Source organism: Puma concolor, chromosome C1 (assembly GCF_028749965.1).
Source record: "Puma concolor isolate L17-30 chromosome C1, mPumCon1.1.hap2, whole genome shotgun sequence".
Classification (NCBI taxonomy): Eukaryota; Metazoa; Chordata; class Mammalia; order Carnivora; family Felidae; genus Puma; species Puma concolor.
In genome coordinates, this window is record NC_141674.1 from 141523732 (window position 1) to 141549349 (window position 25618).

At 36.5% G+C, this 25618-nt stretch overlaps 1 long non-coding RNA gene across 2 annotated transcripts in view; it reads left to right on the top strand.

Annotated features, from left to right (window-relative positions):
* The window catches only part of LOC147578470 (uncharacterized), a 341836-nt gene that overhangs the window by 207824 nt on the left and 108394 nt on the right, over positions 1 to 25618 (top strand). For both annotated transcript variants that reach the window (XR_015254291.1, XR_015254290.1), the window contains exons 3-4: positions 8003 to 8139; positions 16350 to 16406. This is a non-coding gene — a long non-coding RNA (uncharacterized LOC147578470). The remainder of the gene's footprint in view (positions 1 to 8002; positions 8140 to 16349; positions 16407 to 25618) is intronic.

Genomic DNA, 25618 nt, shown 5'->3' on the forward strand with positions numbered 1-25618 from the left:
CATAGGCCTAATGGATTCAACTGCCTCAGGATTCTTCATTTGACAATGTCCGATTCAGTGGCTGAGAAATATCATTATGCTTTAGATCTTAGGGTTATCCATCATGCCTGCTAAGAGTTGAATGGAACATTCTTATGTTTGTGAGATATGTTATTGAATCTACAGTGTTGGTTAGTTTTAGATCAGTTCAACAAAAAAAATCATTTTACAATGGCATTTGACACAGACCTTATCAGGGATTGTGTAATCAAAGAGTGTCACCTATAACATGAATATGTGGGAATTCTTGAGTGAGTTTTCATAGCTTTGAGCAGTTCTCATAGTGTGACTCAAGGTAAGACACTCAGGTAGTGGCTTTTATTTAATACCTAGGATGGTGAGGTTTCTAAATGCTATGAGCATAGAGTAATCACCAGGTCCTTTCAATAATAGAGCTTACAAATGTGGTCTTCAAGTTATATAACTAAGTATCAAATTGTCACACTAAAATTGAAAGCTGAGCATTTTGTCAGTGACACCTTTTGTCTTCATTCCAAAATCTTGACTTTAATTTTTGAAAGAATTGCTTGTTTGCATAATACTACCCTAGAAAAGATAGTTTATGAATGAAACAAACTGGTCACTTCAATTTATCTTGAATAATATTGATAAACAAGATAAAACAGGAAATGTGGAGAAGAAAAATTTGAAGACTTATTTATCTCAGTCAGTTATTCCAGGTCAATTATTGGGTTTTGAGCAATTCAAGCATAATCTATAAAGACCACAAGACATACGGAATAACAGATCCCAAGATGGCAGAATAAAACACCTTTAAATTAAGAGAAACAAAATTTAGAGAAACAATAATAAACTCTCAAAGAATTTATTATAGAAAATATGTAACATCTGTGCATAAGGTACAGTTTATAGACTGTCTAAAGATTATTCCCACTTCTAATCCCTTATTGTACATTATAGACATGTATTTTCCAATATATACTAAATATATTCTCAATATATTATTGAAAAATAATAGCTCATATTTATTGAGAGTTTACTATGCTCTTGGCACAGCTAAACTGTTTACATATATCATCTCATTTACATTCACAACACCTTTATGAGGTAGGCACTATTGTGATTTCCATTACATATGAAGAAACTGCTTCTTAGATGGGGAGGAAATAATCCAAGGTTTATACAGCTAGCAAGTGTTAAAGACAGAATTTGGAATAAGGCTTTCTGAGTTCAGAGGCTGGCTCTTAATCTCAAAATGTACTGCTGGCTACATAGCAACACAGATGACTGAAAAACAATGAATTCGAACAACTTGTCTCCTTTGCACACCCTTAAACAGCTAGTTTGCTTTTAAAGTGATTTCTCATTTTTTTGAATTGTCTCTGAACTGAGTATTTTCAAATTTTGCAGACATTGTTACAAATCATACCCCGATTCACGTGAAGTAAGATCACAGGTGGTGTTCCTGTATGAGTCAGGGGATGTTGAGAATTCTGGAGGTAATATCTGGACTTTAGTGTGACATTGGTAGGTTAATTGTGACTGGAGGCTATGATTCCTTTTATTAATTGCTTTATCATCTGGTTTACATTAGACCTGAAGACCAGGTGGATGGTGACTTGTAACAGGTAAATGAAGAATTTAGGGGAAGAAATCATGATCATACTTTTAGGAACAATTGGGTAATCAAGTTAGAGTTTTTAGCATGGAGACTTTCCTTTTTCAACAGTCTCTTCCCTGAAATGTACCATTCCTCTGGCACCTTATAGCTTTCAGAAACATGGTATAATTTATTTTCAAAGACCTGCTTGCTAGGTTAAAGGAGGTCAAGAGCCTTGAGAGTGAAGAGGACAGCCAGGTAGAGAGAGAGAAGACGATCTGGCAGGCAAAGTTAGCCCCAGCAATTCAAAGGAGAAATCAGAGCAATAATGTGATGTTTGAACAAGTTACATAAATTATTCAAGTTCCTCATTTTCTGGATATGTTTTTCTTTTCCACTGCATGATTTTAACTTTTTAAATATATTTTTACCCAAGTGGTTTTGATTGGAAGTTTATTTACACAGACAGGTCTAATGTCGAGTACTTGCATTCTTCTGCAGTTTTCAAGTTTGATTACCCATTGACAGAATCTTGACACCTAAATGAATGGTTGAAGGAATAAGGTAAAGTTGTTGGTTTTCCCCTCAGATACCCTTTTCATTGTGGTAATATGTAGTATGATGTCCTTGGGCAAGGAAACAATTTGCCTTGATATTCCACGGGAGTAAAATTATTTTTGATTGGGCATTGTTAATTTCTCAAATCTATAAGAAATTTATTTTAAAAAAAAATTTTTTTTTCAACGTTTATTTATTTTTGGGACAGAGAGAGACAAAGCATGAATGGGGGAGGGCCAGAGAGAGGGAGACACAGAATCTGAAACAGGCTCCAGGCTCTGAGCTGTCAGCACAGAGCCCGACGCGGGGCTCGAACTCACGGACCGCGAGATCATGACCTGAGCCGAAGTCGGCCGCTTAACCGACTGAGCCACCCAGGCGCCCCTAGACTGGACTTGATTTTAATTCACATATTGTAATTTAAAATGATATTCTTAGGAAATCAGCAATTTATCATAAACATCAAAAACCTGAGACATTCAAATTAGAATAAAGAGGGTATTCATTCATGCAGCAAATATTTATTGAGCACCTTATAAAGGCCAGACACAAAGTATTTGTAAGACAAATTGAGCACGATAAACATATTCTCATTTTCATGGAACTTTCACCTTAATGCAAAATAATGGGAAACTATTTTGGAAAACTTATGGATAACTCTCAGCAGGCCATGCAATCAAGATATTTTCCTGTTGTTTGTTATGTGCTCATTTAGATCCATGAAAATTCTGTGTTTCTGATTTACTTGTGCTAACATTAGCTTTTTAGTCAGACGTTGTTTGATGTTGGGTCTTGAACTAAGATTACGTATGAAAGAATAAATTTATAATAGTGACTTTATTTGTTCTAACACCTAGGCTAATTAATTGCAAGTATTAATTGAATTTCTTTCCTGTCTTTGTAGAATTTAGCATATAACTAGATATTCATGATTATACAAAGGTGTATCAGTCTGCCCTTTTTAAATTTACTTTGCTCCTTTTAAGGACATACAATCTGATTTTGAGCCCATTAATTGTGCAAGATCTTACTAATAAATTTGGAACTGACTAGTCATACATAATGTTTAGCAAACATACAGATTATGCCTATGTGTTCAAAGTGAGGTAACAACTCTGACAGTTATATTGTTCCTGCAATTAGTGCAAACCAGAAATTCTCCATGGAGTAATGAGTCATTGGTTAGTTGTTAGCTCTGCTACAACTAATTATTTTACAAAAATAAAATATCAAAAGTTGTGAATGGTTTAATTTCTAAGATAAATTAGAAGATTCAAGATTAGCCTTATAGCAATTCCATTAATTATTATGCATTATGATATACTTTCCTGAGAGGAAGAGAAAGATACAGAATTGAATATAAATCCGGATGTGCCCATTGGGAGGGGTTTGTATATGTGACTTGAATTTGTCCCACGTTTCTGATAGAAGCATGTGTGATAGACTTTGGCTCAGGCAGGACTAGAATACTAGTACTAGAAAATCTGCTTTTCTGACTGCCGTATAGCCCCTACCTCCACCAATATGCTCTCTTTCACATTGTTCTGAAAAATTTCTCTGAATAGTTTTCAGAGAATATTCACTATTCAGACTCAGCAGGTAAAATGGCTGATAGAAAAATTCCCACTGCAAACAGAAAATGTTTTTTTCTTTTCCTTTTTTTTAAATTGAAGTATAATGATCATGCAGTGTTATATTAGTTTTAGGTGCATAATATAATAATTCAACAATTCTATACACTAATTGGTGCTCATAATGGTAAGTATACTTTTAATCCCCTTCAGTTACTTCACCCATTCCCCGACCTGCCTCCCCTCTGGTAACTATCAGTTTATTCTTTATAGTTAAGAGTCTGTTTTTTTTGGTTTTTGTTCTTGATTTGTTCATTCGTTTTGTTTCTTAAATTGCACATGAGTGAAATCATATATTATTTGACTTTCTCTGACTGATTTCACTTAGCATTATACTTTCTAGATCCATCCATGTTGTTGCAAATGGCAAATTCTCATTCTTTTTTTATTGCTAATATTCTATTGTGTGTATGTATTTAGTTATAAATTTTATAAATTTATATTATATATTTATATTTATATTTACAAATATATATATAATATATATATATATATTACTAATATTCCATTGGGTATGTATATATGTGCGTATATATCTCACATCTCTATCCATTCATCTATGGAAGGGCACTCAGGTTTCTTCCATACCTTGGCTGTTATAAATAATGCTGCAATAAATGTAGGGGTGCATTTATCTTTTCAAATTAGTATGTTTGTTTATTTTAGGTAAATAACCCAGTAGTGGAATTACTGGATCATATGGTAATTCTATTTTTAACTTTTTTGAGGAACCTCTGTACTGTTTTCTTCTATAGTGGCTATAACAATTTACATTCCCACCAACAGTGCAAGGGTTCCTTTTTCTCCACATCCTTTCCATCACTTGTTATTTCTTGTCTTTATTATTCTAGTCATTCTTAAAGGTGTAAGGTGATATCTCATTTTCGTTTCAATTTGTATTTCCCCAATGATTAGTGATATTGAGCATCTTTTCATGTGTCGGTTGGCCATCTGTATGTCTTCTTTGGAAATATGTCTATTCAGGTCCTCTGCCCATTTTTTAATCAGATTATTTTTTTGATGTTGAGTTATATTTCTTTTATATTTTGCACCCCTTAATGGGTATATCACTTGCAAATATTTTTTTCCTTTTCGGTAGGTTGCCTTTTTGTTTTGTTGATGGTTTTGTTTGTTTGTTCAAGATGATGAAAATGACTGACAGAAGAATCCCATTGCACACAGTAGACGTTTTAATTAATACATTTCAAAACTTCTATTTAACCACCATATTTACCTCTTGATTTAGATAGATTTCAATTTTTTTTCTTTTTTTGGTGGTCCTTTGTCTTTATTGTAAGCTGTCTCAAATCCTTTTTGGGAACAGGTTACTGGTTGTTGTAACAGTCAGAATTTAGTCAGCAAGACAGAAACTACTCTAAGTTTCAAATATAAGGCATTTACTACAGATAATTAATAACATAGGTGACAGAAGAACTAAAAACCCAACAGAGAAAGGAGGAAACAGCAAAATCAGCAGCAGCAGGAAACAGCTACCATACCTGGGTTTAAAAGAATAGGATGAATGGAGGGGAGGTAGCTCACCAGACCTTAGATGTCAAGGGCATCTAATGTTAACTATCTAGTAGAATTTGCAGCAATTCATGCCACTGGAATTACTACTTTGGAAAAAAGAGTGCAAAATATCCTATTTCTCATATTTCTCCCACCATGCCCTCACCCCTAGTCTCCTGACAGTATCTCCTTTGTCAAGACCAGAAGCCTGCACACCCAGGACTGGAAACACAGTCTGCAGGGTCAATATCCTAGTGACATAGGACAAAAGAAGGATGAAAACTGGATTTGTAAGCAAACGAAGCCAAAGAAGTTTTGAGTCAATCAATCAATCCCAACAATCTTTTATTTATATGTGAATTTTCCTCCAGAGAAAATAAAGTGATTGGTGCTAATTTAAAAATTAGCATGATAGGGGTGCCTGGGTGGCTCAGTGGTTGAGGGTCAGACTTTGGCTCAGGTCATGATCTCCTGGTTCATGAGTTCAAGCCCCACATTGGGCTTGCTGCTGTCAGTGCAGAGCCCGCTTCAGATCCTCTGTCTCCCTCTCTGCCCCTCCCCTGCTCTCTCTCTATATATCAAAAATAAACATTTAAAAAATTAGCATTGTATACTTTGATTAGCTTTCAAAACTCTTGAAGTATCAAAAAAATATATCTTCAAAGTATCCAGTTATCAAGAGGTACACTGCAAGTTTTTTTTTTTTTTAATTTTTTTTAACGTTTATTTATTTTTGAGAGACAGAGAGACAGAGCATGAACGGGGGAGGAGCAGAGAGAGAGGGAGACACAGAATCTGAAACAGGCTCCAGGCCCTGAGCCATCAGCACAGAGCCCGACGAGGGGCTCGAACTCACGAACCATGAGATCATGACCTGAGCCGAAGTCAGACGCTTAACCGACTGAGCCACCCAGGCGCCCCTAAACTGCAAGTTTTATTCACATACTCTTTACCATAGCATTTTTGTTAGCTGAATGTAAAACCCAGAGAAGGGGTTACTGGGAGAACTTGTGTTAACTTCTTTTTCCCCTGAGAATGGTTAGAGAAAAGTTAGAGGTATCAGGTTAAGTTAGTCTAAATGCAATTCTTCTTGGAATCTGATGTTTCTTTACAGATGACCATTCTAGCACTATAAATTCATAAGTGATATCTATTAAATTTATAATTCTTTCATTATTAGATATTTATTTCCAGATAGAAATCAATCAGTTGGACTTAAAGGACTTAGAAGGTGCTCTGGAAAATAGAGAAGTATATACAAAACCTGGCTGGATTTGCAACCTTCTTAGTACAATGTAACAAAGCAATAAGTAGGTGTTCATGTCTAGAGATTTCCAGAATGCAAAGCAGGTTAGAATGATCCTCAGAGCTTATTTATATGGAGAAAAAATACTTCTTATTACTGTAACAAGAAAAGACATACCCTACAAAGCAAAATATCATCAAATTCAATGTGATGCTTTGGACACCCATACAACTCCAATTGTTCTCTGTTCAGATAATTACCTTGCTTAGGAATTTGGTTATATTCAGAAAAAAATCTTCAGATCTTCTTCATTTACTGAGAAAAGACTTTGGTCACATGTCTTCAAAAATGGAATAAAGCATGAATACGTTTTCCAGCAAGAATGATCTTACTTTATTAGAATCAACTTATTTTACTAGAATTTTATTTAAAACAAAATTCTAACCACAGTTGATATATAAAATGGTTATATTCTCTCCTTACCTTTTTATCATCTTCCTTTTTGCAACCTATGTATACTCTAGAAAACTTGATTTACTTAATCATTACCATTATTATATTTATATATAATATATAATTTTCTTATTATTGTCTGGTTTCCAGGTAGTGGGCAGTGACTTTGGTATTTCTCTATAGGTTTCTTTGTAAAGAAAAATTATTCTAGACATTTAGCATTTTTCTGTCAAATATTGATCCCATAGTCATTCACTAGAGAGTATAGGAATTCTTCCACTCTGGTCAGCTTGAAGTGAGAATGATATCAGTGCCTATCTCATAGTGATGCTATGATAGTTAACATTGGAAAAGAACTCAGACTAGTGCTTGACACATGGTAAATGCTGAAGTTCTTGGTGAATAAATAAATCCATAAATAAGTAAATCTCTATTCTATCCATGCATATTAATTTCCATCTTCATTGTAGAGCTATGATATTCTCTCTGTTTGAATCCCCACCCCTCTTTCTATTTATCTAAGTCCTGTGGTTCTTTAAGAACTTGTTCAGATTCTACCTATTAACACTTTTGTAACAACTCCTGCATCTGCTGACTTCATCTTTCTCTTACACCTTACTGCACTTACACACAAATACAGTATGTGTTTTTATTTAGCCCTTACCTTTGGTTGTTATCCAGGAGAGAGCATTGGAGTTCCTGGACAGCTTTTCTAAAATATATATCCCTGGGACAAATCTCCAGAGTTTTTAGATTCAGTAAGTACTGGCTGGCACTAAAAACATATACATTTTGATTAAAGCTCTCCAGTAAAACTGAAAGAAGCCCCTAGTTAAATGCAATGATAAAAAAAATTATCTCTTGGAATATGTGCATTTCTTTTCTCAATGAGACTATAAATTTCTTGAGGACATGGACCATGCTTTGTTTTTCTTGTGTGTCTTCCCACAATGCTGGAAACATGACCACTACTGAATAACACTCTTCTTTCTTGTTTGACAGAAAGATGTCTGAGTGCAGGACCTAGGGTATGAATTGTCAAGGGATGTGGAGGAACAAAGAGATCCACAGATGGATCATTCAACTCCTGCCACAATTATGCTGTGTAATGAAGAGCCATAAAACCTCGGTGACATACAGTAAGTGTTTATTTATATTTCTGGAATCAACAGGGATAGACTAGGGTCTCTGCTGAGCTTACCTGGGCTTACTCACACGCTTGGGCGTTTGGGAGGTCAGCTTGCTTCTGACTGTGCCCACTTTATTGTCTGCAGTTCAATAGCTGACCTATGCATCTATGAATTGGCTCTTTCCACATAACTTTGATGCTCCTTCTGGGACCATTAGGCTAGTCAAGGCAAATTTATCATGGAAAAGAGGACAAGAGAGCAAGCCCAGATGTGTAAGCCCATTTAAAGCCTCTATTCGCAATGCATTGGCCAAAGCAAGTCATGTGCTAAAAAGCCCATTCATGGAAGGAGGGTACAGCAGTTATATGGCAAAAATGATAGACAGGATGAAGTGGGAAGAACTGATGGCATTTTTCCCCAACCACCACAATGGGGCTTTTGTTACTGTGTCTTCTGAGCAAAACCTACTCTAATGCCTTACTGAAGGTCAATTTTTGTTGTATATAATCACAGTCAGGATGTTTTTAAAGCAATCTTACCACCCCTGAGTAAGCAGGCAAGTAATCTTATTCAGAGAAAAAAAATTGCAAATAAAGGATCATGCTAATGCCACATCATTTGCCATTAAATAGAGAAATATCACCTTGTATTTCACAGACTTGACACCACCTGGGTAATATGTCACACTTCGTTAAACAAGAACATCAAATGCAGAAAACAAAATATTTGTTGTTCAATATGATTATTTATTACTTGAACAAGGTTTGAGAGATTGTCAACACGATGTGTTTGAATTCAGGAAATTAAACCAAGAACTGTGACTGGAAAAATCTTAAAAACACCACAAATTTATTTTTAAATGATCCAGCATCTTTTTGTCACTTGTGATTTGAACACTGGTTCCATCTTTATCACCTACGGTGCTGTTTAGTGCACTGTTGCAAAACAACGAGGCAGTCTATCATGGAAGTTCAATTTAGTGTTGCCAGTGAGTCATCTGGGGTCTGAGAGTTTGTGCTAAGTTCCTCAGCTTTCAGTAAGGCCACACCATCTCTTTGTGTGAAGGGCCTCATCTCTCAAAGAGCCAGAAAATTATAACATTACAAAGCAATTACGTATAATTCATCACCCAAATAATAGCTAAATTACTATGACCATTTTCCAAATTAATGTGCTGATTTTCCATTTTTGATTCTTGCTCTCAAGGTAGGTACTTCAATAACTCTTAGAAGCAGGATTGGTCAGCAATACAAACATTATATAACTGTAGTAAGGGAAATTGTTTTCCATTCCTTCTTTGTTCTTACTCTGTCATGGGATTTTAGGTAAATCACTTAACTGATCAATGTTCTTATCTATAAAAGCAGACAATTTGGGTAAATGAATAGCAAGGATCCTTGCCTACGTAGCCAAATAATAGAGAGTCTGAAGTAAACTCTGAGTCAGATAAACATCTTTGTTCATATAAGAGAACACTGTGTAGCAGCATCCTGTTTATATTAAAGGTGTTAGGGTAAGTTTTGCTCGGTTTTCCTTTCTAGGAAGGAAAGACATTATCTTGTATGATAAAGAAAATAAAAGAGCACACAGACACATACTAAGATGTGGGCTTATGCAATATACCTAGTAGAGTTCATTGTTATCACCTTGTACTGATGGAGATTTTGTGATGGCTACAGAAATAAATGAGACAAATTGGGATTTTGATATAACCAAAAGTTTCTTCTGAACCTTTCTGATTGCTAGAGAAGAAAAAACCAGAGAGGCCTAATGAGCTCTTTCTCTGCCAAGTGGAGATATTTTAGAATCTTACGTGAGTGTGATTGTAATGGAGCTAGAGAACAGGCCCCTTTTCCTGGAAAGTCAAGAGGGACAGCATTCCATAGCACTGAGGACCTCCTCTCTCTTGCACACATACAAATATAATCACCCAGTCTAACTCTGAGTAACACAGCAGCAGTGGGAGCAGGCTGGTTGCAAAGGGAGGCCTTCAAGAAAGTGGAGGTTAAAGGCTCAGTTTTACTTTCTTAAATAGTTCTAACATTGTAGCCTCCCGTTTAGTCACAAAAAGGGAGTAGTTGCTTTGGAATTTGGAGAAAAGCTTAAGTTCCTCTACATACTTTTTGATAGACCTTTGTAGCTGCTGCTACTTGCAGCAAAGAAAACTTAGCAAGCACTTGGTCAAGCTAAGCTGGGCCTAGATACCATATGATTAAGTGAAGTTGTCAGGATGGTTCTACAAGAGCATGAGGAACACCACCAGGCCCTGAACTTGGGACCAGCCTATATTAACCTTGGGGGAAGTGAAGGTTGTAATGGGAATGAAGCCAGTGGCAGATAATTAATTATTTCAAAATGTTTATTTTCAACAGAGTTTGAATCTTGCTGTCTTGTATATGGATAAACAGGCAATATTTGGAAAAGCACAGTGCCATGAATGTTTAATAGCCAAATGATATCTTGATGTCAAAGCTTCTTATATGTACATGCATTTTTAACTTGATTTGACTGCCACAGTGAGACAAGCTAAAATTGAAGCACAGTTATTTTCAGGACTTAGGAATCTAAAAATTCAAACTGCATGGTATCGTCTTAGGATGGGACAAAGTCATTCCTGTAACAGTAAAATGGAGAAAGCATGTAAAAAATGGATAATTGATGCCTAGATTTATAATTTGGTGTTTATGTATTACAAAGATCATCAAGATATTCAAAAAGAAAAGGGAATAACGTACTTTTTACGAGATATCCTGTCTATGAAGATTAGTGTTCTAATTTGCATAGAAAAATTGGAGTCCTGTTTTCATAAAAAGAAAATTGTGACCAAACACAGCAAGAACATTTGATTGTGTGACTAATGCTTTGGACTACAGTTTCCCTATCAGAAAACTAGCCTGAGACCCATCTATTGCTGGGAATATATTTAATTACATGACAGGTTTTAATTAGATAGGACCATTCAGCCTTCTTACTCTCCATCTTTATCTCTCCATGAGCCGTTTCTCCATTAGAAGGATGCAATAGCCATAATTATTCCAGTTATCCTAAAGAGAATGTTTTAAAATACAGTAGTTAGCTGTCAAAAAGAGAAGGCTAATTTCCAGTTATGAGGGCATTTTCCCAATGGAAATCTTCCTTTCATTCTGGGGAGACATTTTTGTGTCTGTTTCTGGCTTTATTTGGCTCAGTTTTCTCCTTCTTCAAGAGCTAAGTTCTCCCTTGTAATTGTTTAGAATTAAACAAATTCCTCAATTCCAGAAAATTTTCTAGCTGTTTTTAGCTGTAGCCAAACTCTCTATATTACCTAAATAAGTACCTAAAATATGACACATGTAATAAAAATGCTGAGCCAGAGACATAATGGAACCAAATAATTTGAAAGTATTTCCCATAATGTGGGGAATTTTAATAAGTGTAAAGTTTAAAAAAATCAGTGTTCAAATATTTGGGCAATTATGGGCTAAATGAATAGATTTCTTTAGGAATTATCAGATTGTTTACTCTACTGATAGGCATAAGCTCATTGGCAGCAGACTTCCAGATCTTTCTACTTCTATTGTACTTTCATGACAGGGGGAAGCATAGAGGAGAGTCTTTACATTTGGATAATTAGTAATATCACACTTTTGTTTTCTCTGAAGCCAGCACATGACAATATATTCCCTCTATGTCCATGATTAAAAAGTTTAAAAATGTTCCTGAGGTTCCCATTGTAAAGGTGAAAGGAGACCTTATTTTGTATGAATGCCAGCATATGTTGGGTTTTAAGCTTGTGAAAATGAGCCAGATACATGCAGATGCACAATGTCTAAGTTTTGGCCTCTCAGCCTTTACTTTTTAGATAGAAATGTCATAGCCCAGTAGGCAAAGAACTGTTGATAAAATTTTAGCATTAAAAAATTATATTTGAGGGGCACCTGGGTAGCTCAGTCGGTTAAGTGTCTGACTTCAGCTCAGGTCACGATCGCGGGGTCTGTGAGTCCGAGCCCCGCGTCAGCCTCTGTGCTGACAGCTCAGAACCTGGAGCTTGCTTCAGATTCTGTGTCTCCCTCTCTCTGCCCCTCCCCCCCTTCTCTCTCTCCTCTCTCTCTCTCTCTCTCTCTCTCAAAAATAAATGAAAACATTAGAAAAAGTTTTTAAAAATTAAAAAAAAATTATACTTGAAAATTAGTTGCTTATTTGACATTGTGCTAAGATTAGAGCATATATTATTAAACTGATTATTTGGTAGGTATATACTAGAAATGATAATCTATATAATATTTGGTTTTAATTCATGTTATTATCTTACTTGTTAACCCTTAACTCAAGATACCATCATCTCTTTCCTGGGCAATTGCAATCACCTTCTGCTGGTCTCCCCACTTCTAGCCATGTCCCACCGCAGACTATTCCTTACCCAGTAGCCAGTGTGATTCATTTAACAACATAAGACCGATAGTATCCCTCTGCTGCTCTAAATCATCAGATGGCTCCCTGTGGTAGACAGAATTCTAAGATGGCCCCAGAGTTTCCCACCCCTTCGTGTACATACTCTGTGTGATAATTTGCAATAATATTTCCTTGAATATGAAAGACAGGATTTCACTCTCAAAATGTTATACGGCAAAATGGATTTTTTAGATGCAATTAAGGTACCAAATTGGTTGACCTGAGTTAAAAGGGAGATTTTCCTAGGTAGGCTTGACCTAATGGTGTGAGACCTTTAGAGGAGTCTAGGTCTTCCTAGAGGTTAAAGAGATTTGATGTCAGTGCAACACCTTCCTGCTGTGCTGAAAGAAAGCAATCATGTTGTGAGTTGGAGGGGCAGCGGGGGAGAGGGTGTGCATTTGGCTAAGATCTGTGGGTAGCTTCCAATTGCTCTGACTGATGTTTGGCTGACATGCAGCAAGAAAATAGGGACCTCAGTACTACAACTACAGGGAGATGAATTTTGCCAACATCCTGAATGAGATGGGAAGAGGATCACAATCCTTAGATGAGATCATAGCCCCTGCCAATATCTTCCTTTCAGCCTAAGAAGGCTGTGAGCAGGGAACCCAGCTATGGCATGCCCAGACTCCTGACCCACAGAAATTGTTAAGATATTGAATTTGTGTTGTTTTAAGATTATAGCAATTTGTTATGTAGGAAACGAATATACTTTCCAGCTGTCGCTGAAGAAAAAATAAAATGAGTAAGGATTGAGTAAAGATTTCGCTTTCTGCTGCCACACTGGGCTCTTAACTGTTCCTGGAACACTCCAGCATGCTCCTGCCTTAGGGCCTCTGTTCTTATCCCCCCTTCCTGGAGGTTCCTGCCCCAGGAACCGATCCGTGGATATGCCACTCATCATTCAGGTGCCTACCAGAGAGCTCCTTCCTGGTTACCTAGATTAGTCAGGATAGGCTAGGTTTTGCTGTGCCAAATAACAATCCTCATATTCAATGACTTAAAATGAAAAAAAAAAAAAGTTTGCTTTTCATTTCCCTCTATGTCTAATTTGGATCAGGAAGAGTTTTGCTCATCATGGGCATGAGGGACCCAGACAGATGGAGATTCCAACATTTTGTAATGACATTATTTCAGCTTTCTTTTGATGAGTATTAGAATAATATGTATTTCTCTATTCCTTTACTCCCCCCATCCCTTTACTTTTAATATGTTTGTGTCTTTATATTTAAAGTGGCTTTCTTGTACATAATATATAGTTGGGTCTTGTGGGATTTTTTATCTGATATGTCGGTCTCTGTTTTTTAATTGGTATATTTAGGTCATTGATAGCTGAAGTGATTATTGATATAGTTGGATCAATACATCCCATATTTGTTACTATTTTCTATGCACTGTCCTTGTTCCTCATTTTATTCTTTTATTCTGTTTTGTTTTGGTTTTGGTCTTCCTTCTTTTTCTGCCTTCTCTGGTTTTACTATGTATTCCTCTTTTAACATATCAATTGAATTATTTTTAACATGTTTTTAGTACTCAAGTTCGCAATATACATTTACAACTGATACAAATCCACTTTCAAATAACTGTATATCATTTCAAGTACAAGTACCTTATAATAGAATATTTTCAGTTTCTTCCCTATCTTATGAAATTGCTGTCATTCACTTCACTTATCCATAAGCTGTATTACCAAACACATTGTTGCTATTATTATTTTGAAAAAACTGTTATCTGTTAGATAAATTAAGAATAAGAAAAATAAAAGATACTGTTTTACCTTCATTTATTCCTTCTCCAATAGTATTTCTTTCTTTCTTTTTTTTTTTTTTATTTATATATGAAATTTATTGTCAGATTGGTTTCCATACAACACCCAGTGCTCATCCCAAAAGGTGCCCTCCTCAATACCCATCACCCACCCTCTCCTCCCTCCCACCCCCCATCAACCCTTAGTTTGTTCTCAGTTCTCAACAGTCTCTTATGCTTTGGCTCTCTCCCACTCTAACCTCTTTTTTTTTTCCTTCCCCTCCCCCATGGGTTCCTGTCAAGTTTCTCAGGATCCACATAAGTATTTCTTTCTTTATGTGGATCTGAGTTTCTGACATCCCATTTTCCTCCTTTCTGAAGAATTTCTGTTTTACATGTGTTGGAAAGCAGGTTTACTGGTGACAAATGTCCTCAATTTTTGTTTGTCTAAGGAAGTCTTACTTCTCCTTCACTTTTGAAGGGAAATTTCGCTAGATACAGGTTGGATCTAGGTTGATGGTTGGGTTTTTTGTTTTTTAACATTTTAAATATTTCACTTCACTGTCTTCTTGTGTGCCTGGTTTCTGAAGAAGTCTGATGTAATTTTTATTCTTGCTCCCCTATAGGTAAGGTGTTTTATTCTTTGGCTTCTTTCAATATTTTTTCTTTCTTTGCCTTTGATTTTCTGCAATTTGAATATGATACGCTTAGGTATTTATTTTTTATCACATATTTATTCTGCTTAGTATTCTCTGAGATTTCATGACCTTTGGTTTAGTGTCTATTATTAATTTTGAAAAATTCTCAGTCATTATTGCTTGAAGTATTTCTTCTGTTTCTTTCTTCTCCTTCCAGTATTCCTATCATTAATATGTTACACCTTTTGTAATTGTCCCACAGTTTTTGGGTAGTCTGTTCTATCTTTTTATTACTTTTTCTCATTGCATTTCTCATTGCATTTCTCATTGCATTTTGGAAGTTTCTGTTGACATTTATTCATGTTTACTGATCCTTTCCTTGGAAATATCCAGTCATTGATGAGAATATCAAAGGCATTTTTCATTTCTGTTAGTTTGGATTTCTAGCATTTCCTGTTGATTCTTTCTTAGGGTTTTTATCTCTGCTTACATTACCCATGTTTTCTTGCATGATGTACATTTTTCCCAGTATAACTCTTAGCGTATTAATCATAGTTGCTTTAAATTCTAGTCTAATATTCCCACATCTCTGCTATGTCTGTATCTGTTCTGATGCTTACTCTGTCTCTTCAAACTGTGTTTCTTTTTCTTTTAGTATGCCTGTAATAGACCTTTATTTAGTGTGAGGTTTTATATTTATTTGGTTACAAGTTAGGTGGTGATTATTGTTTGCTGTAGCTGTAGGTATCAGAGGCTAAAATTTCCTCCTTGGTGTCCTTGTTTTTGTCTCCCCTTTTGTCTTCAGTTTTCCCTAAAGACTTCCTAAATGTAGTCTGAGGCATGCAATTCTTTCCATAGTATCCACTTATATTATACAGGAGCCGTCCTGATGCTATGATAGGATGTGGGAGGAAGGAAAGCATTCCATAATTCTGTACTTTGGTTTCGGTCATTAATGAGCCTGTGCTGTGCCCCTGGGATGCGATCTTTACAAGTGCTTCTCAGTCCTTCAACCTGCTAGTTAGTTGAAGTGGGAAAGCTAAAGGGGGATGGAGTTGGGTATTCTCCTTCTTCCAGGTCAGTTAAGTCCTGGTAAAACTCAAGTCAGTTAGGCTCTGGTAAAATAGTTCCTCTTGAGGGCATGCCTTGTGAATAAAAACAGGTTGCTCTGGGTATATTTCAAAATGGCTCATTTTCCTTCTCCCTTTTAGAAAATATCAGGGAAGTTTTCCCTGATCATCACTGTGAGAACCTGGTAGAGTTCCTATCGGTAAAACTCACTGAAGTGCAGTAGTTCTCTGAAAACTGAGCATCCTGGGTTTTTGTTTTTGTTGTTGTTGTTTTTTTTAAACTCTCTCACTTGTCCGTATTGATGCTCCAGCAATTCTATCAATTACCATTTAGGTTTCCTACCTTGATATCGGTTCTGATGGAGGTTCCTACTTGGAGGTTTCTGCTCCGGTAAGTGGCAATTCTCTATATCCACCTGTCTCTTCCATTTTGGGGACAGTTCTTTGCCCTGTGACCTCAATTCTCTGTAGAATCTAAGAAGAGTTGTTGATTTTTGGTTCAGTTTTTTTTCTTATTGTGTGGACGAAAGTGATGGCTTCTAAGATTTTTACTTGCCAGACTAGAAACTAGAAGTTGCTACTTTTTCAACATGAGACTTAAAGCTTTGCCACAGCAGAAGGAAACACCTTAGAGAATTGCGTGGTGGCTCCTAAATTCTCCAGCTTGACAGTGACATGTCATTTCTATTCATATTTCATTGGCTAAAGCAAGTCAATGATTTTAAAATGTGAGTAAATATAACCATCCAGTGTTCCTAGAAGATGAGCATTAGGAATACTGGAGAAACAATATTAATGCTGAACAGAGCATTCTATAGAAGATAGTATTTCCAACTCCATTTACCACTTTATGTCTTCTTTCTAGCACTTTATAATACTATATTATGTCATACATAAGGTATTATAAAGAAACCTATTATGGTAAATACTCTGTTTATTATTTGTCTCTCCTCTCCTACCCCCACCGAAGTGAGGATCACGGGAACAGGAACTTTGTCTGTTCTAGTCACTTTTTATCCCCTAAACCCAGAATATCTAGTACTCAATAGATATTTGGTAAATGAATTAATGAGTGCATATTGTTTTAACCTTGGGAGCCCAGAAAAATGAACCCTTGCTTGAACTCTTTATCTCGGCCAAATCTGGCCCAGAGGCTATCTTTCCAATAGTAATGTAGCTGCAAAAACCTGTGCAGAGTGCTTGTCAGGCTAACTGGGCATAGCCTTTGCTATTAGGCAACAAAGAAAGAATGAAAGAGGCTCAGAAGTTCCCAGGAACATGGTGATTGCTATTTGAAGGTGAGAGTATACACAATCTGAGGGAAAATGAGGTTTGAAAATGAATTTAGGCTTTTAAACAATGCAGGCAAAAAGTGTTGATAACTTGAAAAACAGGTAAATTCTCAATTGAAAAATCTTCTTATCTCAGGTTTATGTTCATAATCAGGGATATGCAGCTCTCATTCCTCACTGGAAACCAAAAAGCTAAATCACCTTTTAAATATGAAATTTAGATACAATGCTTGGAACATCCTCCTCAAAGAGCGGACCTGCCAGATTCTGTGCTGGTTGAAATGTGGGCTTCTTGCTGGTTCAGGCACACTGTCTTTGTGCTTTTTTAGGCTTATTGTTCACTCTGAGCTTAATGAGTTCATTCAGGCATGTAATGAAGAACAACACTATCACACAAACAATTCACTGAAGTCCAAAGATATGGTGATTTTATCAATTATATTATTCAGTTAGAGTAAATTTGCAATTTATTAAAAATACATAGATTGAGTGGCATCTGGAGTACTGTTGTGTTGACACCCATGGTTTTCACAGCTATGCTATAAAACAAAATCTGGAATTGATGGCGTTTGATGCAGTCAGTGTAAAGCTTTTGTCTCTCTACTTGCCAGAGGAAATAGATGAGAGCAATGCAGTTGTGGATCACAGGCCCTCTGGTGTGAAATTCATCCTAACTAAGCTGAGAACATTTGATGGCCAAAGGCATGGACTCCCATGGCAAATGATTTTCATTTTCACCTCCACTAGCTTTGGCTAATGGGAAGAACACAAGGCTAGAAGGCAGGTGAACTCCACTGGTTATTCAAGAGTTACTTGATCTAAGCAAATCACTTGCTTTTTTTTTCTCTTTTCTTCTGTTTTATACTAAAGTCTTTTATGGAATTTTCAGAGTGTGTATGTGTGTGTGTGTGTGTGTGTGTGTGTGTGTGTGTGTGTGTGTATATAATCTTATTTAATCTTACAGCAGCTCAGTGAGGTTAGCTGGTCAAGTATTCTCACTTGCATTTCTACATAAGAGACACTGTTACTTGGAGATTTGAGTGGGAAAGAGTTCAGAGATTTTGACCCTAAGGCCAATGTTTTTTGTTTTTGTTTTTACCATTATACAGCAATGATGCTCTGGACCTCAGTTTCCTCATTTCAAACCAAGGATAAATACACTTAGTTTGTTAACTTAAGTTGTGATGATGACAAGAGATAGTTGAATTTTTAAATGTTGTGACTATGCAAAGCTTTATGTAGTTGGAAAATTATCATCTTGCTTGTGTTAAGTCCAAGGGCTCTTCCTTAGACCATAAAACCTTCTTCTCCACATTCTTCTACAAAAAATGTTCAACAGTGATAACATGTGTATAGACCCCTGGAATTTACCATTGAAAACATTTAAATTGTTTTAATGTTTATTTATTTTTAGAGACAGAGCACAAGCAGGGGAGGGGAAGGGAGAGAGGGAGACACAGAATCTGAAGCAGGTTCCTGGGCTCTGAGCTGTCAGCACAGAGCCCAATGTGGGACTCAAACTCAGAACCGTGAGATCATGACCTGAGCTGAAGTCGGACGCTTAACCTACTGAGCTTGAGCTAAGCTACCCAGGTGCCCTGATCTGGGGCTCTCTTAAAGGAAGAGTGGAAAGTCATTAAAAAGCAGCCAAATAGGGGCGCCTGGGTGGCTCAGTCAGTTAAGCGTCCGACTTCAGCTCAGGTCACGATCTCGCGGTCCGTGAGTTCAAGCCCGGCGTCGGGCTCTGGGCTGATGGCTCAGAGCCTGGAGCCTGCTTCCGATTCTGTGTCTCCCTCTCTCTCTGCCCCTCCCCTGTTCATGCTCTGTATCTCTCTGTCTCAAAAATAAATAAAACGTTAAAAAAAATTTAAAAAAGCAGCCAAATAGAACTCAGATTTGGCTCTCTGTAGCGACAGATATCAATTTTTAAAAATTATGTTAACTTGTTGATTTGCTTCAATGCTATTCTGTTTATTTTCTAGCTCATTGATAAACATCATCCTCTTACTTTTGACTAAGCTTTGCTACATGTAGCCATGATTTTCAAGGACAGAAGTACAAAAATAAATAACTTTTATATTTCAAAATATGTTATCACTGATTCATTTTTCTTTTTTTAACTTTATTTATTTTTGAGAAAGAGAGAGCGCAAGCAAGGGAGGGACAGAGATGGGGGGAAGAGGATCTGAAACAGGCTCCATGCTGAGAGCAGAGAGCCTGATGCAGGGCTCAAACTCATGAACCGTGGATCATGACCTGATCTAAAGTCGGACACTTAACTGATTGAGCCACCCAGGTGCCCATGACTGATTATTTTTTCAAGTATATAGAGCAGGATTTGGAAAACTTTTTCTGCAAAGGACCAGCATTTGCAGGACATGTGTTTTTGTCACTAATACTTTTTTTTTCACTAATACTGTTTTAATGTACAAAAATAACCATAAATAGTATGTAAGTGGATGAGCATGTCCCAATAAAACTTTATTTATGGACACTGAAATGTGAGTTTCATATAATTTTTTCATGTTATGAAAATTATTCTTCTCTTGATTTTTTTCCCAACCATTCAAAAATGGAAAAACCATTCTTAGCTCATCAGCTATACAAAAACAGGTGATTTGGTCCATGAGTTATGTTGACTGAAAACTGATCTAAAGCACAGGACATTCACTTCTACTATAGACACTACTCTATTCAAATGATTCTTTGACTTGGAAAAGCATTTCTAGAGAGTCTGTTCTCACAATGCAAACTTCTAGCTCTGATAACAAAAATAATACCAGCAGGGTTCTAGAAGTTAGGTGGTTATCTCTGCATAGGAAAAGTAGAAGGACTTCCTCATCAAAGAAGGGAAATTAATTAGCACAATTTGGTATATAACTTACAAAATCTTGGGGCAAAGGCAATTTCACAGGGCTAAGTACATCACCACTCTCAATTTGGTGCTCAATAAATATCTGTTGAGTTAATTGAAACTCTTATGAAGTCCCTAAGTTCTTTCTCGTGTAGGAAGAAATGAACATAGAATATAATTGTCTAGCAGACAAAGGGTTAATGAAATGAACCTTTTAGTAGCACTCTTTGCTGCTACTTTATGAAGGGTGATTATGAAAGACTTAAATGACAGTGAGATTTTACAAAAGTGCTAGGCATTAGGGCAAGGTGTGAACAATATCTAAATGATTAGCCATTATGAGCTTGATAATACCCGTGACTAAGCTAATCTATGGCTATAAATTGGATATCTATGGAAACTGCTAAATTCTTCCAGCTCTCCAGTGTGTAATTTAATCATAATGAAGCAGCTAATTACTGCTGTGACCTATTATCTTGGAAGTTCACACATATTCTAAACACCTTTGCCTCATAGTCAATGCCAAGATATGTTAGTACTGAACCGTTAGTTGGTTAAGAGCAAGACTGTGAATTTAGACGGCTGAGGTTCAAATTCTGCTTTGACATTTACTCAGTACGAAACTTGGGATACATTATATAGTCTCTCTTTGCTCTTGGTTTACTCCTTTGTAAAAAATGATGGTGGTGATGATGATGATGATGATGATGATGATGATGATGATGATAGTAGTAGTGTTAGCAGTAGTAGTATTTACCAGGTTGGACTGGATTGCTGTGTGAGCTAAGTGAATCAAGGCATGTGAAGCTCTCAGAACAACTGCTGAAAGGAAGGCTTCAGTAAGTGCCAGCTAAAAATACACCTTTGGGTCCTAGTCTATGCTATCAAATCCTATTTATAGGCTGATGACTGCTCTAGTTCCTATCCCTGTGTTGAACTCCACATGTTTTTCACTTGAAGTATTTGTGCATCTCTGCTTTGAAATAGAATATTCATATCAAAATTATCATGCCCACAAAACACACTTGACCTCTTTCCCACCCCAAACCTGTTCTCCCCAAATCAAAAGAACTTTATTCTTCCAATACAATTGGCTAAAAAGCAGATACAATCCTGAAGTAATTTTTGGCTTCTTTCTTTTTCTCACATTCCACATTCTATCCACTAGCATATTCTGTGAGTTCTAACAAAATATATCTAAATCCAACGAACTCACGACTTTACCTGTTATCCTAGTCCATGTCACAAATACCTTTTGCTTAGACTATTCTTGTAATGGCCTCCTAGCGAGTCTCTCTGCTTCTGTCCATGATCCCCTACCATCTGTTCTCCATGCACCACGTGTGCTGCTGTATCCACAGCTTCTACACGGTTCCTGGCACATGGTTAGTATTCAATAAGTCAATTAAATGAATGTTTGATTTGAATATTTTAAAGCTACTCGGCTTATCACCTTATGATAGGCACCGAGAGGATTTCATTCAGAGTGATGTAAAATTCTAAATAGTCTCTGTTTTTTTAAATTGTCATCATAAGTAATTCTTTTAGAAGTGAGTATAGGATGATAAGGTAGGACCGCATAATTTTGAAATATCCATCAGACTAAAATTCTGTGATTCTATAACTTAGTAAAAGCCATAAGGCCAAGAATAAGGCAGGCAAAGAAGCCTAGATGGACCCTTTGTAATATTCCTGAAAGATGTGAGTTTTGTGAACCCCGAGTTTGTACCTAAAAGGCTGATTTGTGAGTCCTGCATTTGTACCAGATGTGTATATTTTATATTCACATCCAGTTAGTCAGGACCTACTTATTGTGTGAAAAAGAAAACAAATCACTCTGTTAAATTGATTTTTAACTAGAGAGAAAAAGTAGAAGAATACTTTGTGTCAAATTATGGATCTCTAAATACTTCTTTGGCAGTACTGTTCATCTATGAAACTTTTACTTTAGGATCTTAAATTAATGTGTAATTTCTTCAAACTGCAAAGCTGTCCTTGTTAATGTTGTTGTTTCTGTTAATAAGGTTATGTTTAACTGTTGGGATCCTTAGGTTCAGGATGCTTTTAACATTAAGGGATGTTTTCTCTGACTTCTCTGTAGTGATTGTGTCCAGACCAAGAGATGCTGCAAAGGGCATTTGCCAGCAGCAACATTTTCATTCTTTTGGGCCACAGCCTGTTGCTGAAAGTTGGTATGTCTGCTCTCATTCTTGGCCACTTCCATTCTATAGCACCTCTCCTATCTATCCTTATTTTTTTCTTGAATAAATTAGAGGCATACTTGATTTCTATGTCTGGACAATTCAGAGACTCATTTGATTAGAAGCAAGAAGACATGGGAAAATATAAAGAAGGAAGAAAAAGAAAGGGAGAAAGATAGAGAAAGGTAGCTAGAAGAGACAAGGCAAAAAGAAAAGAAGATAGGAAATAAAATTAAGAAAGAGAATTCATTCACGCTCCACTTTTGAATAATGGAGAAGAAACTAATTGTGTGTGTGGAAGGGGTGGTATATATGCACGCATGTACATACCTCTGTCTGCTGAGATGCCTTGAAGCAAAGCTGCATTGAAGCTAAGAGCACACTAGGAGCCAGGATTAGGGATTTCTGGAGAAATGACTGATTCTAGGACTGGAACAGGAAAGCACAAGATGGACCTGGAACATCTTATTATAGCAGGAAGTAAGAAAGTGCCCAAAGAATGGCAGAGGCATGTCAAAATGACATGGGAGCAGTCTGAATGGGCTTCTGCTGGGCAGATATGGAAACAATTTGAGCATCAAAATATAATAACAACAATAACAATAATAATCATTGCAACCATATTATATAGAATAAGAATTCGTGAGTCTATTCTTATTTAAATTTTAAAAACCAGGCAAATAAAGAGAGAGGACAAAGCCACTCTTCTTTACAGTAGAATCATAACCAACAAATGTAGAAGGAATGGTACAGTTAGAAAAGCATCAATGGATGCTAAACCTGGTGAGTAAAATTTTGAAGAACAGGATATTCACATCGATTAGTATCTCTAAATAAATTCTGTATTAATTACAGAGAGACAAATAGCACCTTTTCACTGGAGAAGCCTGGTGGATACCAAAGTAAACACCAATACTGGGACCACCAATCTCAAATACCTGCAGATATGATGCAGAGAATGACAAGCCATCACATCCATGCCAGAGCAAAAAACTTGAATTTAACTATGAGAAAACATCAGACATTCTTTGAAATTATTGCCAGGTACTCTCCAACAACGTCAAGATCATGAAAGTCAGAGAAAGTCAGAGGAAAGATTCCAGATAAAGATTAAAGCAACATGACAACTAAATATAATGTATGATCGATCCTAGGTTGGATCCTGAACTGAGGAAACGAAACAGCCATACAAAACATTACTGGAACAATTAACGAAATGTGAATATAGACTGGGGATTAGTGTCTTAGTCTGTATGGGCAGTCATAACAAAATACCATAGACTGACTGGTAGCTTAAACAACAGAAATTTATTTTCCTACAGTTCTAGAGCCTGGAAGTCCAAGATTAGGGTGCCATCATGGTCAGTTTCTTGCAAGAACTCCCCTTTTGTGTGTAGACAGCTGCCTTCCACCATGTCCTCATATAATCTCTTATTTGTGCACAAGGTGAGAGGGAAGGTAGAGAAAAGGCTTTCTGGTGTCTCTTAAAGGGCACTAATCCCATTGGGCGAGTACCCTATTTGCATGACCTTATCTAACCTTAATTAACTCCCAAGGGCCCCATTTCCAATATCATCACATTGGAGAGTTAGGGCTTCAACATATAAATTTGGGGTGAGGCGACACAAACATTCACTCCATAACATTCTGGTATCAATGTTAAGTTTCCTGACTGTGATAACTATGCAGGGGTTATGTGAGAGAATGTTCTTACTCTTGGGCAGTATACCCTAAAACTTTTAGGGACAAAGGAACACACTGTCAAGTTTTTGTCAAATGGATTCAGAAAAAAATGTATAGATACATGTACAAATAGACCTACAGAATAAATTAAATGGGGCAAAATGTAAACAATTGGAGAATCTGGGTAATGGGTATAATGGGAATTCCTTGTACATCAAAGTAAAACAATTTTATGCAAAAGAATCCTTGGAGTTATATGGTAGACCTTTATTATCCTCCACCAATCAACTTATTACTACTCACCCCAGGGGTTAGCAAGCTTCCTCCATTGTATTTATTCTTTCTTGAAGAGTTGATTAGTTCTCTAACTTTCAGAGAAGAAACATAAATCTAATAGTCATCAGGTAAACAAGGCAAAAAAAAATTCTCAGCATTCATAATATCAGGTTAACGTGAGTTAATGTGACATTTCTATACAATGCAATTTAATTGGGAAAATCCAAAGTACCAATTTTAATTTAAAAAATTAATCATTTGGAACAAAATTAAAGAAACTTAACAGTTGCTTACATGAAAATTGGAATCAATAAGCAAGTACAATATAAACTTAAAATCAAGAAAAACTAAAATTTCTAGCTTCTCTCTTAAAGCTGTCAGTAAGTAACTGATTTTTTTCCTCATGGCAATTGTTCTTTAACTTTATGTGATTATTCGCTTATAATCTATTCCTCATTGAAAACATAATTCTTAATGAGGATTTTTATTCAAAGATAATAACATTTTTTCTGTTTCTTTAAAATTTTTTTTTTCAATGTTTATTTATTTTGGGGACAGAGAGAGACAGAGCGTGAATGGGGGAGGGGCAGAGAGAGAGGGAGACACAGAATCGGAAACAGGCTCCAGGCTCTGAGCCATCAGCCCAGAGCCCGACGCGGGGCTCGAACTCACGGAGCGCGAGATCGTGACCTGGCTGAAGTCGGACGCTTAACCGACTGCGCCACCCAGGCGCCCCACATTTTTTCTGTTTCTGCAGAAAGCAATAATTTACAAAAATATGAACTGACATTCATTGTTTTAAAAATCATAACTTCCTTTTTTTATCATATAGAGTTGATTTTCTCTGCCTTTCCAAAATACATGAACTTGAAATAGCAAGAATATATCCATTCTCTTTTCCCATTTAAGGGACATGTGTCACATCTTAAAAACTTGCAATATATAGGGGTGCCCAGGTGGCTCAGTTGAGTGTCTGACTCTTGATTTCCACTCAGGTCATGATCTGTGAGATTGAGCCCCACATTGAGGCCCAACAGTCAGGCTCTACACTTGGCATAGAGCTGCTTAAGATTCTGTCTCTCCCCCTCTTCCTCTGCCCCTCCCCCACACATGCTCTGTCTCTCTCTCAAAAACAAACACACAAACACTTGCAATATATAAAACAAAAAGTATTTATGAGTTACAGATATCACTTTTATGCGCACATATGGCAGACTACTTGAAAAGTCTTATTCTTACCTAGGAGGAGGTAGCATCTCTGTTTTTAGATTTTTGCCTTCAGTCAATAATTTCCAAG